At 44.5% G+C, this 20,530-nt stretch overlaps 1 protein-coding gene across 2 annotated transcripts in view; it reads left to right on the top strand.

Moving 5' to 3' along the window:
- Positions 1–20,530, top strand: part of COL8A1 (collagen type VIII alpha 1 chain) — a 205,203-nt gene that overhangs the window by 96,055 nt on the left and 88,618 nt on the right. The window contains exon 2 of one of the 2 annotated variants that reach the window (XM_030204047.1): positions 18,799–18,886. The exons of the other annotated variant lie outside the window; for it this stretch is intronic. The gene's annotated coding sequence lies outside the window, so the exon portion shown is untranslated. The remainder of the gene's footprint in view (positions 1–18,798; positions 18,887–20,530) is intronic. 2 annotated transcript variants of the gene reach the window in all.

Raw genomic sequence — 20,530 nt, 5'->3', positions numbered from 1 at the left:
TTGGGTTTTACCAGGTGCTAACCAGATGTGGTAATAGTCATAGGCGGTCAACTGCAAAACACTATGCACAACTTTGTGCAAAAACACACTCAGAACCTTACTGTACCATAAATATTACACTGGGCAAAACTTAATACACCAATATACCACCCATACGGAAAATGCAGACCATCAACAATATGAAACAAGGGATCATAATATCACAATTCTCATGTACAGCCACAAAACACCCTAATTCATGTTTAATGTGGGATAAAATGCCATAAATAAGTAAATAAATATAAACTTTTAATGTTCAGCGCCTGATTCTCAAACACTATAATGAAAATAAAATTATCTTTTCTACCTTTTGTTGTCTGGTGACTTTGTTTTTCTGATCATGCTGGCCCAGTATCCGATTCTGCTGCTATCTGTCCTCTTAACTCCATTTCCAGGGCTTCCTTTCCATTTATTTCTTTACTTTCCGCCTTTCTTCTTCATTTCTTGTCCTACATCTGTAAGTAAAAGCTGGGTCCTCCGCAGACTTGACTGTCCAGTGGATCTAGCTTCTGCCTATTTTCTCCATCCACGTGTAGTTTTTCTCCTCTTTTTCCTTTTCCCTCATCTCATTCCTCTCTCTTCCCTCCCCTCCCCTCTATGTCCAGCAATTTCTCCTCTCTCCCTGGGCCCATCCTCCCATCCATGCTCCTCCCTCCCCTGCCCCCTCTATTCATCCATATCCAGCAATTCCCCTCTCTCCCTGGGCCCTGCCATCCCATCCATGCTCCTCTCTCCCCTGCCCCCCTCCATTCACCCATATTCAGCAATTTCCCTCTTTCCCTGACCCCTGCCATCCCATCCATGCTCCTCTCTCCCCTGCCCCCTCCATTCACCCATATTCAGCAATTCCCCTCTTTCCCTGAGCCCTGCCATCCCATTCATCTCACTCTCTCCTCTGCCCCAACTGCCCACCCTCTTCTTCTCCCCCCAAGATCCCTTTACTTTTTTTTTCTTTCAAATTTACTTCCAGTCCGGCAGCGCAGCGACAGACAGCGTCAGTGAAAGCGCTCTCAGTAAAAGCGCTTCCCTTCTCTGTGTTCCGCCTTCTTCTGACGTCATGATGTCAGAAGAAGGCGGGGCACTGAGAGAAGAGAAGCGCTTTTACTGAGAGCGTTTTCACTGATGCTGTCTGTCGCTGCGCTGCCAGACTGGAGGTAAATTTAAAAGAAAAAAAGGAAACGGATCTTGGGGGGAGAAGAGGGCGGGCAATTGGGATGAGCGTCGTCATTATCAGGATCCAATCTTCGGCTGGGGAGGCTTAGCCTCCCCAAGCCTCCAATACCGGGCGCCTATGGTAATAGTGGTTAGCGTATCTGTGTTTAAAAAAGGTTTGGACAAATTCCTGGCGGAAAAGTCCATAGTCTGCTATTGAGACAGAGATGGGAAGCAACTGCTTACCCTGGAATTTGTAGGAAGGAGTGTTGCCACAATTTTGGTTTCTGCCAGGTACTTGTAACCTGGCTTGGTCACTGTTTGGAAAACAGGATACTGGGCTAGATGGACCACTGGTCTGACTCAGTATGACTACTCTTATGCTCTTATGTGCACAGGAGCTGAGCTTACCACTAAACTCTTCTGCACATGTGCCAAGCACACTCCTCCTGCCAAACTCACTCATGCTCAACACTATGAGTGCATCTATATTTGCATCTCATTAGCTTTCACCATTAGGGCGCTGCTGTTCTTTTGAACTGTTCTGGCGGTATTTTTATGGTGCTATCCAGAATAGGCCGGAGTTTTGATCATCGGCCTCTAAATTTCCCCTACAACAAACAGACAAGGGTGAAAACACTTAACAGCATCTCCCTTTGAAAAGAGGCCCAGCAGCCTCTGAAACTGTAGATACAAGGCTGCCAAGAGGGGGGGGGGGGGAGCGAAATTCCCCGGGCTGGGCCTCCAAGGGGGGCCCGACGCCGGGGTCAGGCTGCCGGCGCTGCAGTCCCCGGTCTCACCTGCCTGCCTCCTCGGCTCCGGGCCCTCTGCATTCAAAGTGGCAGTCACAGATTGCCTCTCTTCTGGCCTTCCCTCCCTGTGTCCCGCCCTTGCAGAAACCGGAAGTTACATAAGACAAGGGTGGGACACAGGGAAGGAAGGCCAGAAGAGACGCTATCTGCGACTGCCACTTTGAATGAAGGGGGCCCGGAGCCGTGGAGGCAGGCAGGTGAGACCGCGGACTGGAGCAGCTGGGGGAGCGATGGGGGGTGGCAGCAGGAAAGGGAGCGGCCGGGGGGGGGGGGGGGGGGGGGTCAGAGGTGGGGCGGCCTTGCCCTGTGCCCGGCCTAGTCTCTCAGCAGCCTTGTGTAGATATACCTGATTAATGCACAACAACCCAATGTTGACAGCCATGTTGTTCGACCCCCTGAGGGCAGAGGCCTGCTGCTCACTCCCTCCCCCCCCCCCCCACCCCCAGTTTAAGGGTATTGGAAGCATGCTCTATGGGAGATGGTAGGAAAGAGTCCTCCCATGGACTTCATATCAGTGACTGAGGAGTGTGTGTGGGGCTGGGAGGGGAGAGGGAGGGAGGGGTGTTCCTTCCCCTGGATTTGCAGCAGTCATTTCAGCTCTATCCAGTGCAATATCACAATGAAGGTTCCATTCCTGGCTACCTCTATCTGCCTTCTGAACCTGTTTGTCACACATATACAGTGGTGAAAATAAGTATTTGATCCCTTGCTGATTTTGTAAGTTTGCCCACTGACAAAGACATGAGCAGCCCATAATTGAAGGGTAGGTTATTGGTAACAGTGAGAGATAGCACATCACAAATTAAATCCGGAAAATCACATTGTGGAAAGTATATGAATTTATTTGCATTCTGCAGAGGGAAATAAGTATTTAATCCCTCTGGCAAACAAGACCTAATACTTGGTGGCAAAACCCTTGTTGGCAAGCACAGCGGTCAGACGTCTTCTGTAGTTGATGATGAGGTTTGCACACATGTCAGGAGGAATTTTGGTCCACTCCTCTTTGCAGATCATCTCTAAATCATTAAGAGTTCTGGGCTGTCGCTTGGCAACTCGCAGCTTCAGCTCCCTCCATAAGTTTTCAATGGGATTAAGGTCTGGTGACTGGCTAGGCCACTCCATGACCCTAATGTGCTTCTTCCTGAGCCACTCCTTTGTTGCCTTGGCTGTATGTTTTGGGTCATTGTCGTGCTGGAAGACCCAGCCACGACCCATTTTTAAGGCCCTGGCGGAGGGAAGGAGGTTGTCACTCAGAATTGTACGGTACATGGCCCCATCCATTCTCCCATTGATGCGGTGAAGTAGTCCTGTGCCCTTAGCAGAGAAACACCCCCAAAACATAACATTTCCACCTCCATGCTTGACAGTGGGGACGGTGTTCTTTGGGTCATAGGCAGCATTTCTCTTCCTCCAAACACGGCGAGTTGAGTTCATGCCAAAGAGCTCAATTTTTGTCTCATCTGACCACAGCACCTTCTCCCAATCACTCTCGGCATCATCCAGGTGTTCACTGGCAAACTTCAGACGGGCCGTCACATGTGCCTTCCGGAGCAGGGGGACCTTGCGGGCACTGCAGGATTGCAATCCGTTATGTCGTAATGTGTTACCAATGGTTTTCGTGGTGACAGTGGTCCCAGCTGCCTTGAGATCATTGACAAGTTCCCCCCTTGTAGTTGTAGGCTGATTTCTAACCTTCCTCATGATTAAGGATACCCCACGAGGTGAGATTTTGCGTGGAGCCCCAGATCTTTGTCGATTGACAGTCATTTTGTACTTCTTCCATTTTCTTACTATGGCACCAACAGTTGTCTCCTTCTCGCCCAGCGTCTTACTGATGGTTTTGTAGCCCATTCCAGCCTTGTGCAGGTGTATGATCTTGTCCCTGACATCCTTAGACAGCTCCTTGCTCTTGGCCATTTTGTAGAGGTTAGAGTCTGACTGATTCACTGAGTCTGTGGACAGGTGTCTTTCATACAGGTGACCATTGCCGACAGCTGTCTGTCATGCAGGTAACGAGTTGATTTGGAGCATCTACCTGGTCTGTAGGGGCCAGATCTCTTACTGGTTGGTGGGGGATCAAATACTTATTTCCCTCTGCAGAATGCAAATAAATTCATATACTTTCCACAATGTGATTTTACGGATTTAATTTGTGATGTGCTATCTCTCACTGTTACCAATAACCTACCCTTCAATTATGGGCTGCTCATGTCTTTGTCAGTGGGCAAACTTACAAAATCAGCAAGGGATCAAATACTTATTTCCACCACTGTACATGTCCCTCAGGTAGCAGGAATATGGTGTCTACTGTGGGCCCTGATAAATTATTATAAAGATAGATGATGAGAACAGAAGATCAAGAACACAAAGGTTTAAGAACACATTATTGAATCACTCTCCAGCAACTACAAATGAACCAGTGGGAGAGTTGTCTTGTAGGGTTAGACCCAGAGATGGAAAATTTTCAACCTCATTCCTCCAGTAATCTGGATGCCCCTACCTCTAGCACTTCCCTCCACCCCCCCCCCCCCCCCCAAACCCAACAAACTATCCACAGTGGCTTCAAGAGACTGAGTTTCAGGCATGAGCCATCAGCTGGACTCAGATTAGGGAGCTAAGTAACAATTTTGGAGCAAACAAATGTATCCAGACTTCAGGGGGAAAGTCCTGGCATTGTCTTAGGATGTACTTTTTAAAATTAATAGCTGAGCAATTGGACCACATATAAAAGCATTGAAATGTAAAGGATGACAAAATCCTCTCTTGTGGTTGCAATGTTTTCTTTAGTCTAAGACTTGAAATAACCGCAGACAGCTCCAGAAGCTGTGATACCAAAACTGATCTGCCTTTCATTTACAGGAAGGATTTTTACAAGGTGCTCCAAGGCACAGCTGAGTACACACAGTTCTATAGTTCTGCTCAGCACTGGGATGGAGGATTCACAAAAAGATGGACCCGGGGTGTGTTTCATTACATTTCACAAACTATCCTTTCATGAAAAGGTGCCAGAGGCCTGATATTCAAAGCTACTTATCTGAATCTGAATAGTAACACCTGTAACCTGGATAAGTATTGAGGGGTTCTTTTACAAAGGCGCACTGAAAAATGGCCTGCGGTAGTGTAGGCACGGGTTTTGGGCGGCGTAGAATCATTTTTCAGTGCACCTGTAAAAAAAGGCCTTTTTTTGCCGAAAATGGACATGTGGCAAAGTCAAAATTGTCGCGCGTCCATTTTGAGTCTGAGATTTTACCACCAGCCATAGACCTAGCAGTAAAGAATATAGGCGGTAATGACCTACGCGCGTCAGATGCCACTTGGCACATGTCCGCTATGTGTGCCAAAAAATAAAAAATATTTTTCAGATGCACAGAGCGGACACGCGCCAAAATTGAAATTACTGCAAGGGCCACGTGGTAACCGGGTGGTAACTCCAATTTTGCGCATGTTGGGTGCATGTAGGCACCTACACGGCTTAGTAAAAGGGGACCTGAATGATTTGAATTGTAGCTCACACCTTGTCAGTAGTAGCTGAAGATGAGTTACCGGGTGGTAACTCCAATTTTGCGCTCATTGGGCACACTTAGGCGCCTACACGGCTTAGTAAAAGGGGACCTGAATGATTTGAATTGTAGCTCACACCTTGTCAGTAGTAGCTGAAGGTGAGTTACATTCAGTTATAGTAGGTATTTCCCTGTCCCCAGAGGGCTTGCAATCTGAGGATCCCTTTGCTAAACCTTAGCCTGCGCTAAAGAAATTAGCATGCTCTAAATGCTAAGAAGCCCTTCTCATACCTATGGGCTTCTTAGCATTTAGTGTGCATTAATTCCATTAGTACGTACTAAGCTTTAGCAAATGAGCCCCTAAGTTTGTACTTGAGGCACTGAAGGGTTAAGTGACTCGCCCAAGATCAAAAGGAGAAACAGTGAGATTTGTATTGGATTTTGCTGGTTATCAGCCAGGCCATCTAACCCCTAGACTATTCCAAGTAGTCCACAGATTTTCAGATTATCTGGATAATGTTGAAGTCACCACAGACTGTTCCACTAGGTTAGTCTGAGGAGGCGAAGCTGTAATTATCCAGAGACTGGTGATTTTCTACACTAATATTTGGACATCTCTCCAGCAGGGGCGTAGCTACGGGTGGGCCTGGGTGGGCCCAGGCACACCCAATTTCAGCTCAGGCCCGCCCACCCAGCTGATCTCTCCAGACTGGCAGCAGCGGCGAACTGGCAGGCGGCGGCAATAAAAGCATAAAGCAGCGAAGCTCTTCGATTCCGTCCTTCGCTGTCCGTTTCCTGCCCTCTCAGCGTCCCGCCCGCCCGAAAGGAAATGACATCAAAGGAAGGCGGGACGCTGAGAGGGCAGGAAACGGAAAGCGAAGGATAGAATCGAAGAGCTTCGCTGCTTTATGCTTTTATTGCCGCCGCCAGTTCGCCACTGCGACTACAGAAGGAAGCCATTGATTTATAATCTCTGTTTCTACTCCCCTGCGCAGCCGTCGCCATTCACTTAAAGCACAGCAAGCAAACCAGTGAGCTGCTGTGCTGCCTGCATCCACGTTGTCTTCTTTATTCAGCAGAGGGTGGTGAGCAGAGGGAAGGATGGGACTGGGAGGGGTAGTGAGCTGAGGAAAGGAGCAGAAGATGGATGGGACTGGGAGGGTTGGTGAGCAGAGGGAAGGATGGGTCTGGGAGGGGTGGTGAGCAGAAGGAAGGAGCAGGAGATAGATGGGACTGGGAGGGGTGGTAAGTACAGAGTATGGGGAATGGGGGTATAATGAAGTGGGTGAAAGATGGGGGAGGAATTTAGGAGACTGGGTAAGGGAGAGACAGAGGGGGAAATGAGAGTGCTGGAGAGGGAATGAGAGGGAGATGGTCAAAGGGGAGAGAGGAGCATCGATGGACATGGATGGGAGGACAAGGACCAGGGAGAGAGGAGAAATTGCTGGACATGGAGGGGAGGGCAGGGGAGAGAGGAGAATTTCTGGATATGGATGGATAGATGAATGAAGGGCAGGGGAGTTGCTGGACATGGGTGGATAGAGGGGAGGGCAGGGGAGAGGAGAGTTGTTGGACATAGGTGGATGGAGGGGAGGGTAGAAGAGAGTTGCTGGACATGGATGGAAGGAAGGGCAGTGGAGAGAGGATGGTTGCTGGACATGGGTGGATGGAGGGGAGGGCAGGGAGAGAATTGTTGGACATGGATGGAGGGAAAGGAAGGGAAGACAGGAAGGAGATGCACATGGATGGAGGGGAGAAAGAAGAAGAAGAAATTCTGGACATGGATGGAGGGGAGGGAAGACAGAGGAAGGAGATGCACATGGATGGAGGGAAAGGGAGAGAGAAGAAATGCTGACATGGATGGAGGGGAGGGAAGAGAGAGGAAGGATATACTATATGAGGGAAAAGGAAGAGAGGAGAAAAACAGCTCATGGATGGAGAAAATAGGCAGAAGCTGGATCCACTGGACAGTCAAGTCTGCGGAGGACCCAGCTTTTACTTACAGATGTAGGGCAAGAAATGAAGAAGAAAGGCAGAAAGTAAAGAAATAAATGGAAAGGAAGGCCTGGAAACGGAGTTAAGAGGACAGATAGCAGCAGAATCAGATACTGGGCCAGCATGATCAGAAAAACAAAGTCACCAGACAACAAAGGTAGAAAAAAATCATTTTATTTTCATTATAGTGTTTGGAATATGTCCACTTTGAGAATCAGATGCTCAACATTAAAAGTTTATATTTATTTATTTACTTATTTATGGCATATTATCCCACATTAAACATGAATTAGATTGGAAGCTGGGATCATTTAATTTTTTTTTTCCTGGAGAGAGTAATGCATTGCCTCCCCCCCCCCCCCCCCAGGCTCTCTCCCCGGCTATAGCCAGCTCTGCAATTTTGAGGGGGAGGGGGGCACAGAGGTGGACCGGGGAGAGAGCCTGTTGTTAAACAATTACCAGCAAACCACTGTCTAGTGCCCACCCATCCAACCTGTTGGCCCACCCAAAAATTGACTTCTGGCTACGCCACTGCTCTCCAGATAAACAGCAGGTACAACCCCAAAGAAGGGCACAGCAGGTACAACTGTAGCCACCTTGTTTGGGCAGCCTAGATGGATCATTACTGGTGTTTATCTGCCGTCATGTACTATCCGGATAATGGAGCTGACTATTGCCATTATGTGGGATCATGGTGGCATCAGCATCTTGCCCAGAAATTCAGTGCTGATATTTGTATGACAGATAATGCAGAATATCTGGGAATACCTGTAACTGCTGTGGCCAGGAGTTTAAGGCATACTACCTATTCTTGGCCTCCATTGAGCGTTATGGATTTCTCTCTACTTTTCCCATTCATTAAAAAAAAAAAAAGGACAGTGGGGATTCAGCTTCCCTTGAAGCGCATGTTAGGAGGATTCTCTTGTAACTCATACTTCCATTGTCCTCGGACTAAACATCTCTTTATAGATGGGGTACTCAGCGTCCTACATGGAGCTCCTCGTCACACCAGGTGTTAGGCACTGTCTCTCCAGCCATTGAGCTGCTGGTCTCTCCCTATCTCAGTTTCTCTCTGCTAAAGTGCTTTGCACACAGAAATCCCACTTCAGTCTGAAACACATTGCTTCCAACATTCTATTATTCCTAGAGTTTTACAGTTTCTACACAAGATGAGGTGTTTTTCAAATTAAAATAGTCTAAAGTTGAAAGAGTGCTAGGAAAGCATATTCCAGTTTGCTAATAATTGTGCACCTCAGTCCTGATTGGTTCATGGCATAAAAATGCTCAGTAATGTCTGTTCCCAATTCATTTGTTTCTCATATCAGTTTCCTGCTTTATAAATGAGCAAAGATCAGTTTATTCGCACAGATTTATAGCTCATTCTTTGCGAGGTGTGTGCCGATACCACCCTGTCTTCTTTAAAAGCCAACATCTGTCCAGCTTCTGGGAACCCAGTGAGCTGTACACCGAGGTCATACAGTCTGGACGCCTACAGCTTGTCCAGCTGTCAGGCCAGTTTCATTTGCAAATACCTTGGGAATTGCACTGGAAAAAATGACTTCAATGTGAGCATTCTCCAAGATACGGTCAGGACATAAACATGGAGTCATTCCATTTCCAAAATAAACAGGGATCTCTTAACAAATGACAGTCAGCAATGGAATTTATGGAGCTGCAGTTCTCATTGTGCTTTTCCGAGTCTTTGATGATTATAACAGAGTAGGAACTGGGACATTGTTTTGATTTCACATGACATGGTTTCCACTAGTAATGAAGGAATATTGTATAGCATTATAATTTTTCGGATGTGTATTAGACACTGTCCCCTGGATTCTATATACAGAGACTAAAGTTGCGTGTACAACTTAATTGATTAATAAAAACATAAGAATAGCCATACTAGGTAAGACCAGAAGTCCGTCTAGCCCAATATCCTGTTTTCCAAACAGTGGCCAAGCCAGGTCACAAGTACCTGGCAGAAACCCACATCGTGGCAACACTCCATACTGCAAATCCCAGGGCAAGAAGTTGCTTCCCATGTCAGCCTCAATAGCAGACTATGGACTTTTCCGCCAGGAATTTGTCCAAGCCCTTTTTACACCAAGATATGCTAACTGCTGTTACCACATCCTCCAGCAAAGAGTTCCAGAGCTTAACTATTCATTGAGTGAAAAAATATTTCCTCCTATTTGTTTTGAAAGTATTTCCATGTAACTTCCTTGAGTGTCCCCTAGTTTTTGTATTTTTGGAACGAGTAAAAAAAATTGATTTACTTTTACTCATTCTACACCACTCAGGATTTTGTAGACCTCAATCATAACAACCAATTATTGGTGTTAATTGGCCGTAGTTGGAGTTATGTGCACATCGTATTCTATAACATTGTGCACGAAACTCCTATAACATGCAGTTTCAAGGGGATGTGTTTAGAGGGCTTTTCAGGGGCATTCCTGTGAGTTATGCACAATTTTATAGAATACACCCAATCTGTACCTAATTTAGGTGCCGTAATTTATACCTGGTTTTGAATTGTGCTTGATGCATAATTTTTTCCATGCTGATTTTTTGGCGTGATTTACTGGATTTAGTGCTGTATAACTGGTGAATGATGAACGGGTCCTCTCCTCTATGGCAGCTCTGTTTGGGTTCTTAAGGGCACTGAACCTTTCACAGGCCTCTCTTTGACAGAAGACCTGCCCTGGAACATACATACTGTTGGGCTTTATTGAAATGAGCTTTGTTACTGGTCTCATTTGCATTTAATTTAATAGCTTTCGGTTTAATCAACTGTACAGAGTTACAAAAATTAACCTTTAAAACAAGTAAAATTGATTGTTGCATAAACCACACAATGCATAAAACCCCCATTAAGACTGGTGTTATCTAACCAAACATTCCTATTTCATCAGGCCAGTACATTATTATAACTGTCTTCATATATCCAAGTTTTCAAACACTTCCTAAACTGTTTAATCCATTTCTAGTTTTATCAGCACCAGCTTCACCAATTACAAGAATTCAGCTAAAGTTTTTCACTTTTTCTCCAAAGATTATTGAATTTAAGATGAATTGTTCTCTATGGGGCTCTCTTACTTAGGTGTCCTAGTATTTTTAGTTCACACTAAAAATGAGCTGGCATTACACGCTGAGACGCCCATTATATTCCTACGGGCATCTCAGCATTTAGCTCATGCTGATTTTTAGTGAAAGGACCCCTAAGTCCTTAGGCCAAGTTTTACTGCTGGAGTAAAATGGCTGATTTTTGGATCTTTTCAAAATGGCCACACACTCATTTTGCCATTAGTGCATGAACTCCTACTGCCATCTATTTTGTAGGTGGTAGGGACTCATGTGCTATACCTGTGCTAATTGGTTAGCGTGTGGCAATACCCACAGAACATGCCCACTCTCTGCCCCCAGCACTAAAAAATAAGTTCTATATTTTAGCATGTGGGTTGCGCGTGCACGTCCCCAAATTACTGTGGGACACATTATTGCTTACTGCAGCTTTGTAAAAGGGTCCCTTAGCTTTTGTTTCTCACAGTGATAAAGTCTCTGTATCAATCTCATCCTTCCTGTCACATCAGTTCGTAACCTTGGGGTCATCTTCGACTTCTCCCTCTCCTTCTCTGCACATATTCAGCAGACTGCTAAAAACCTGTCGTTTCTTTCTCTATAATATCAGCAAAATTCGTCCTTTCCTTTCTGAGCACACTACCAGAACCCTCATCCACACTCTCATCACCTCTCGCTTAGACTATTGCAACTTGCTTCTCACAGGTCTCCCACTTAGCCATCTCTCTCCTCTTCAATCTGTTCAGAATTCTGCTGCATGACTAATATTCCGCCAGTGTCGTTATGCTCATATTAGCCCTCTCCTCAAGTCACTTCACTGGCTTCATATCCGTTTCCGCATACAGTTCAAACTCCTGTTATTGACCTATAAGTGCATTCACTCTGCAGCTCCTCAGTATCTCTCCACTGTCATCTCTCCCTACATTCCTCCCCGGGAACTCCGTTCACTGGGTAAATCTCTCTTATCTGCACCCTTCACCTCCACTGCTAACTCCAGACTCCATTCCTTTTATCTTGCTGCACCATATGCCTGAAATAGACTTCCTGAGTTGGTATGTCAAGCTCCATCTCTGGCAGTCTTCAAATCTAAGCTAAATGCCCACCTTTTTGATGCAGCTTTTAACTCTTAACCCTTATTCACTTGTTCATAACCCTTATTTTATCATCCTCACTTTAATATTCCCTTATCTCTTGTTTGTCAGTCCTAATTAGATTGTAAGCTCTGTCGAGCAGGAACTGTCTTTTCATGTTCAAGTGTACAGCAATGCATACATCTAGTAGCGCTTTAGAAATGATAAGTAGTAAGAACTATGCATACATTTCCAAAATCTACCAGATGGCAACTGCAGAATCAGATGACAGATCTTAAGTCAATAAAATAAAGACATTGCTAGTAAAGACTGGTGAATGAATTGTTTCTGTGGACACATGGTTCTGAGATATATATATATATATATATATATATATATATATATATAATTTTTTTTTTTTTTTAATTATCTCACAGTTTCTTTTTGCTTCTTATGGGTTTCCGACCTCTTTTTGGTTGTTGCCAGAGAAGCATTTTTTTTATTAGAGAAAAGCCCTCATTCCTATTTGTCCTAACCTTTGCTACGCTAGCTATGGCAGCAATTGTCCTTGGCTGGGAACCACAAACTGCAGCTCCCCTCATGAACCTAGTATATGTATATACAAGATCCTGTGACTAGGAAGGTAATTTTTATAACAGGGTGACTAGGTAGTAGAGGCACATAGACGCAAATATTTAACTTATCATACACTTCTATCTGCTTTTACATAATACACTACCTGAATGCTGCCACCCAGATTGAAGGAATAGCCTACTTGTTAGAGCTGCAGACTGTGATGCTGGATGCGGTGGGGCCAGAGATGAGAAAGGCAGAGAGAGACTGGACCACAGTACAAAGACATAAAAGGGAGATATTGAGCATGGGGGAGCATAAGGACAGGGATACAAAGAGAAGATGTTGAATGGGGATGGTATAGGGACACAGAGGAGCAATGCTGGACATGGCTCAGGACATAGAGACATAGAAGAGCAATGCTGGAAATGGCTGGGGGCATATGGTCTAAAAAGAGCAATGCTGGAGATGGGGGACAGGGCTATATAAACATAGAGAGGAGGAGAATAGGTACATGGAGGGATAGGTATACAGAGGAGTGATGATGGCTAGGGGGATATGAACACAGAGGGGAGATGCTAGACTGGGAGAGATTGGAACACAGAAAAAGGATATGCTGAATATGTGGGAAGATAGGGACAGAGAGGGGAGATGGTTGATAGACATGGAGACAGAATAAATGCCAAATAGACATGAGATCCTGGCACAAGAGATACGAGAAAACAGAGGAAAGCAGAAACCAATGGCTGAGACCAACACAATTAGAAAAATAAAATGACCAAACAACAAAGAAAGATAAAATAATTTTATTTTCTATTTTGTGATTAGAATAGGTCAGTATTTGAAATGTACATCTGCCAGAGCTGGTGTTAGACATGGGTGGGGGCCAAGGACAATTGCCCTAGTTTCACCCCCCCCCCCCCCCCCCAAACACCATCCCTGACATATGCTATCTTTATATTTTGCACAGTACAGGAGGAAATGCTTCTCTTTCTAGTTCTCTGGTGTTGAGGTAAATGCAAGGTTTGGCTTCTGGATTTGGTTTAATTTCCGTTTCTTGTTTGAGGTCACGTAGTCTGTATTTGGCATTTGTGTTCTCTGTGTGTGACAAAGACAGGTGTTCTGTTAACATTTACTTATTTATGTATTTCCAGACACTTGATAGACCGCAAATTGAGCCTATACAGGCGACTTAAGTGGTTGACAACAATGAAAAAGAATAAATTCTTTCTGTAACTCTGGGTGGGGGGGGGGGGGGGAAGAGTGAAAATCTATGAATCCGATGAAGAAGCAGCAAAGGTTTTCAACAGTGCTTTAAATGATTGAAGAAGAGACATGTCTGCTTTAAGGGACGAGGGAAGAGTGTTCCAAGACCTGGGGCCTAAGTAGCTAAAAGCTGTCTCACGAGAAAGGGTTAAGTGAAGAGCCGTTGGTGAAGGAACACAAAACAAGTTACTTGAGGAGGATCAAAGAGTGTGTGACAGAGACTAAGAGATCAAGAGTTTATGCAGGTATGCAGGAGCAGAAGGATTCTGGCATTTGAAGGTTAGCATAAGGAGTTTATATTTAATGCGGTAGGAGACTGGGAGCTAGTGTTCAAGATGAAGGAAAGGAGTAACAAGGTCTTAACAGTGTGCTCGATGTATAAGTTTTACTGCGGTAGGTTGAATTAATTGAAGTCGCTTTAGAGAGCAGAATGGGAGGCCAGTGTAGAGGGAATTATAGTAATCTAACCTTGTAATTACCAGTGCCAAGGTAAGGGAATAGGTACATACTAGTGATAAGAACGGTCTAACTGAATGGATGCGTGAAAGTGCAAAAAAGGAAGATTTGGTTACGTAATCTATCTGATCTTTCAAAGTCAATTTAGAATCAAAAGTTACACCTAGAATTTTGAAAGATTCACTACAGGCAAGTGGTGTATCATCCAAAGTTGAGGGAAGAGGGGATGGTACATTTGGATTAGAAAAAAACTATAGTTTTGCATTTTGTTCTGTTTAAGAAGAAGCCATTATCCATCAGCCATGTAGACACAGCAGAAAGGCAGGAGTTCAAAGTATCTGGAATGGAAGATGATGAACCTGAGGTACAAAAAAGAATCTGTATGTCATCTACGTAGCAATGTGGCTGGCAACCTTGTTCCTGAATGAGAGTGAGTAAAGGATAGAGGAAGATATTAAATAGGGTGGGTGAAAGAATGGAACTCTGAGGTACCCCAGAGAGAACAGGGTAAATTGAAAAAAAGAACCAGAGTGACTAAGTTGGATCGTACGATTTGAGAGAGAGCTCTGGAACCAAGAGTGGACAGTGCCTGAGTTCCCAATAAAGGTGAGACGGTTCAAGAGAAGGTGATGATCAACTAAATCAAATGCAGAAGAAAGATCAAGAGATACTACAATAACGGTGAAGTGCTAATCTAAAGGAACTGAATATTATTGTAGAGGGAGACAAGGAGAGTTTTGGTGCTGTGGGACGTACAAAAACAGACTGAAATGGATTAAGGACATTGGTCCATTCCAAGAAATGAGTCAATTGATACAATACTAGCTTGTCTAAGATTTTTCCGAAGAATGGAAGGTTGGAGATAGAACAGAAATTGGAAGCTTGAGAAGGGTCTAGACAAGGTTTCTTGAGCAGTGGAGTGACCATAGTATGTTATAATACAGAAGGGACCATACCTGTGGAGAGAGATGAATGAAACAAAGGGAAGAGAAAAGGGAGAAGAGGCCAAGCAAACCGCTTAGCTAAATGTGCTGGCCATGGGTCTGCCAAGGAAGAAGTAGGATTGAGAGATTGAAGACCTTATACTTCTCTATATAACATTTTATAGTAATTTGGCTTGTTCGGTTTTCCTAATAGATGTATTGATATTTTAGTGCCCACTCTAATATTTAGACACTGCCTTTTCGTAGGTAGGGGCTTTGTTTTGGAAGTTGGTGCTGACATGGTAGATTTGCCCTAGGTACTGAGTGCCTTTTTTTGTGGAGTTTCATATTACTTCACAATACTTCTAGTACTGAGAGGGTTTATCTTGCTGTGACTGAGATTATACTAGAATCAGAAACTTTTCATATGATGATTTTTATGGGAAAATTTCCTAGCTATGCTCTAGACCCATTGTTGGGGGAGGGCCAGGGGTTCTGTCCTGAACTCAAGAGTTTTATACAGGCCCAGAATGTTCTTCTTTCAATTGCATAGGAAAATACATTTTTTGGCAGCCTGCTACAAACACATATGCACATATTTCATAAAATACATGCATAAGTGTTGATCTTCTTCTACCCCACCCATTTTCTACCCCTAGGAACACCTATGCATGTATCAGTGGCAAAGCCATTGGTGGACCTGGGTGGGCAGGGCCCACACAACAGAGGCACATCCTTGCAGTAGCTGGTGAAGATCCGCAAGCTCCACCAGCTGAAGACCCACTGGAAGGTGCCTAAAACTCTGCTGCCCAGATCTGCAGTTGGCAGCAGCTCCCAATGCCAGCACCCATGCATACGCAGTTTCCTTACATGTGCCAAAAAGTACACAAGGGAAAGGGATGGAATTTGATATACCACCTTTCTGTGGTATCAAAAGCGGTTTATATATTGTAAACAAGTATTTATTTTGTACCTGGGGCAATGGAGGGTTAAGTGAGTTGCCCACAGTCACAAGGAGCTACAGTGGAAATTGAGTTTGGTTGGTTCTCAGGCCACTGCACTAACCATTAGACTACTCCTCCAATGAAATGAAATATGAATATGTGTGGGTATTGGCATTAGTGGCTCAGGGAACTGCCGCAACTGCCAAGCTAGGAAGCAGAGTTCTGCAGGAAGTCTTCTACTGAAGGGACGTCAGGTATTTATATTTGTACTATAGGCCCAAACAAAATCTGTCTGGCTATGCTACTGGCATATATCATATAGAATTAGGTGCTGTGATAGGTGCTGTGATTTCTGAGGGCCTATGTTTATGTGCATATACCCCACAACAATTTTATAAATTCCTACTTGAGCATGTAAAATGCATTTTTACGTGCTAAAGTTGCTTATACAATTACCTCCTAGATTTCAGTTTTATACAGACTCTCTCTTCTCAGTGAGGTGGTAAATGCTGCCTTTACAGCAATCCTAGCCCTGGTGGGTCAGAGAGCTGAAGTCAGGCCAGGGAACTGAACCCAAATCTTCCACTAAGCCAGTGTGCCAACGCTAGCTGTGGTTTTTAAAGTCAGGTTAGTAGCATGTCGCCCACTGTTCATCGCACATCTTATCTTAGAATGAAAAAGGAGCTTGTGATTCTGATGCACACCATGTGCATCACATTAAAATGCTGGCATCAAGCTGACATTTTTCAGAGTTTTCTAAGAAAAGGTCCTACTGCACCTCATTTATAACTTGCTTGTAAAACTATAAATCATTCCTCTTCTGTGTTTACTTGAGGGGCTCACTGGTATGGAGGACAACCCCTGCCCCAGCAAACAGTGCTGTGTTACCATGTTCTCCATTCTCTAAGAATCCCCAACACGATGTTCTCATAAGTGGTGGAGCCACAGGTTGGCCCGAGTAGGCAGGGACCCACCCACTTTGGGTTCAGGCCCACCCAGTGGCGGTGTACATCCTCAGTGTATCTGGCAAGAATCCTTTGCTGTAGTACAACCAGAGTGGTTTACGTATAACATACAAGTAGTTTCTCTGTCCCTCACAATCTAAGATTCATTAGGCCTAAACTGAATATATACCTTATCTGACTCATCTGTCCATTCAGCATGATCTCAAAAGGCTTGGGAATCATCCAGGTGTGTTTTTAAAAATGAGAGATGATCATTGATGTTACTCTTGGATGGCAGTAGGTTCCATCTTGCTACTCTCCCATGAATCTCATTTTTACCTTGTGTCATCATGAACACTGACCTTAACTGAGAAAGGCTTGTGATTTTTTAGGATGTTCTTCTGGGATATTTTGTGACTTCCCGGATGAGTTGTCCTGCACCCTTGTGTAATTTTGGCAGGCTGGCCAATCCTGGGAACCTTCACCAGTGTTTCATGTCCATTTGGAGATAATGGTATTCACTGTGGTTTAGTAGAGACCCAGACTGATCTTTTTCAACAACTTTTTTTCTCATCTCTTCTGGAATTTCCTTTGATTATGGTATAGTATTCTTGTAGAAAATTTGCTGTCCTAATTTTATGCGGTGGGAGGTTAACCGGGCACTGGTCTGAATATTGGCTTTTGCCTGGTTAACCTCCAGGTAGCGGCAGATTTGCTCCTCCAGGCCACCCACTTCTAATCCTCCCTCCCCCAAAGAAAAAATTCAGGAGGCCCAAGTCCCATCACCCCTTTAGGCCCCCACCTCAAGCCTACATTTGCTGGTCCCTAGTAGTGTAAGGGGAAACAGGCAGGAGCAATGCCTACTCGCTCCTGCTGGTGCTGACTGCTTTTAAAAATGGCTGCCGCACCCTCTAGCAACAGCCTCGCAGTGCTTCAAGTTACGGACTTAACTGACAGCAGTTAGGTTTGAGCATTTACACCAGCCATTGAGCTAGCATAAGTGCTTGGGCCTAAAGTTAGGCAGGTAGCTACGGATTTGCCATTGTAGAATTCACGTTTAGCACACATCATTCTGGCGCCTAACTTTAGGTGACCTGTAGTGAATTACTCCTTTGGGGACAAATATACAACTGGTTGCCCCAAGTTAGACATACCAGTGCTGTGCACCAGTTCAATAAAGGCATCTGCGCACCTAGATGCTGTTACAGAAACCTAGCGTAAGTTGGCATCAATGTGCCTACATTTAGGTGCACCGCCTTATGCCAGGTCTATGACTGACAGAAATTGGTGTAATTTACATTCTTCTGTAAGTGTAAGCCCCGCCTACACCCCACCATGCTCCTCCCCAGTGAATGCCCCCCTTGCATTTATATACTAAGGCATTTGCACGTGTAAGTTCCAGAATTCCGCTGAGTGCTGTGCTCGCATTTACATGTGTAAGTGTATATTCACCTGCACAAGTGCTAGTATTCTATAAATTTAAACATGCATATGGCACTTAAATTTAAGTGCATTCTTATAGAATGAGGGGGATAGAGACACTGAATGTACATATTAAGTTAACGGCCGATACTGGCATTTAAACTGATATGGCTCTTTCGGCCATTAAAAATTGGGCCCTGAGTTTCCTGGCTTGGTTTCCATACTCTTTCTAAGAGAAGGTATCTGTAGAGACATTGGCATGAAGGGTATGTGGAGTAGGAATGAGGGTGACATGAAAAGCAAAAGAGTAGAGAGTTAAAAAAAAAAAAAATTTTAATACTTAGAAGATAACTAGAATAGTGGCCTGGGAAATTTAAAGGGTGACTTTCTCTGTATACTTCATCCCTTTTCCCTTCCTCTATCGTATTTATGGATTGCTTCAAATGCTTTGGCATTTCAGTCTGTTACAATGTATATGAAAACATATTTCTCGTTAGAAAACAGACTATTCCTAGCATTGCTTTCCTGTTGTATCTATGATATAACTTTTTCACAAAATTATGGAATAATTAAAACCAAAAATCCTCTTTGCGTGGAGTCAGCTCTTGTTTTCCAAACTTTTGACAGATCTGACCATCTGAGAAATCTGGATGACCGGCTGAGGTGAAAAGCTGGGCCTACTGAACCACCACACTCTCGCCTTCAAAATCTATCTGTAAGTGTATATAACAGTTTGATGGTTTAATGAGACACCTATTAACCCAGCATGACTAAACAGAGCATTAACCTCCCACCAATTCATATCTGGGACAACGGCTCATGAAGCTCATTCTTTTACCTGTGATGTCATTATCTAACAATATTATAGGAAGACTGCAAAGATGGATGCCAATAAAGACAGTTTATAGGGCATGTGCTAAAGGGATCAACTGGGCCAAGTGCTAAAACTGTCATACCAGACAGGCTTAAAGATGGTACTGTAATGTGGGCCGGTGACAGGAGAGTGATACATGAAGCCCCCTCCTCCTAAACTAATTCTCTCTGAAAGGAGCATGAGGAGCTGCTAGGGTCAAGGCCAGATTAACACTATATTGGGCCATAGGCAAACATATATTTATGGGCCCCCCCTACCAGGGACCCCATCCCCCACCATCATTTCACCTCTCCAGAAGTAGCAGGGAAAAGTGCAGAGCCTAGCTGTGAGCATGAGAACAGTAATAGTTTGTGAATGAGCATAGGGACTATGCAAGCACATGTTTTGAATGGAGAGGTTAATGGGTAAAGAAGGAGAGCTGCCACGTTACCCAGTTCCAGAAAGGGAAATTCTGAGCCACTCGCTGATTCTCTCCAAAGACCCTGTGCAGACCTCAGCTTTGCCAGCCCCTGCAGCTCACCCCTTCCTTCCTGTGACTACTAGAGCTTTCCCATTGGTTGGATTCTACCACAGCCTCTGCATTGGAAAGGGGGAGCATTGGACAGCTGTCATGGGCTAAACTCTGAAAAATATCCACACACTTAGCCATCCTTCTGGCTTTGAGCCAGGTAATGCACAAATGTTTAGACACCTGAAAAAATCCAGACAGTTGGCAGTCCTAGCCTCCTGAATCCTGAGCACATCTGACAGGGCCCCCTAAACGTTTGGGCTCAAGGCACACGCCTAGTCTGCCTATGCCTTAATCCGGCTCTGGCTAGGGTCTTTTATGGGCCTAAATCCAAGGAAAGCACAGTTGTGACAGGCTGTCATTAGCTCTAGGGCCTACAGAAAGTCCCTGCTCCAACCCTGCCATTTTTGCCTTTATAAAGAAATTAATTTGATTGCTGCCCTGAGTGATTATGGGCTCCAAGTCATAGAACTTGTTATATACTAAAGCAAATGCAATACCCTTTGAAAAAATGATTGTCTCAGAGGCAAAAACACATTAGGTCCATTCAAAGCAAGAAACTGGTAAAAGAATCAGTTGAACCACTAAAAAATCGAGGGAGCACTCAGGGAGGACAAGGCTATACTGGGACAACTAAGTGAATTCTTTGCTTCAGTGTTCACCGAGGAAGATGTGGGGGAGATACCCATACAAAAGCAAAACCCAAAGGTAAAGGTGAAAACCCCTACGTAAAGTCCAAAACAAAATCCAAAAAGTAGGGGTGAACCAAAAAAATCTCAGCAGCCAAAAGTAAGACGTGACAAACTTTATTCAGCACCACTCGCCGTGTATGAGACATCTTACTTTTGGCTGCTAAGATTTTTTGGTCCATCCCTATTTTTTGGATTTTGTTGGGGAGATACCCATGCCAGAAATGGTATTTAATGGTAATCATAGGATGAATGGTGATGAAGGAGCCGAAACAAATCTCTGTAACC

Source organism: Microcaecilia unicolor, chromosome 5 (assembly GCF_901765095.1).
Source record: "Microcaecilia unicolor chromosome 5, aMicUni1.1, whole genome shotgun sequence".
Lineage (NCBI taxonomy): Eukaryota > Metazoa > Chordata > Amphibia > Gymnophiona > Siphonopidae > Microcaecilia > Microcaecilia unicolor.
The sequence above is the reverse complement of the archived record's forward strand: the minus strand, read 5'-3'. Positions and strand labels throughout refer to the sequence as shown.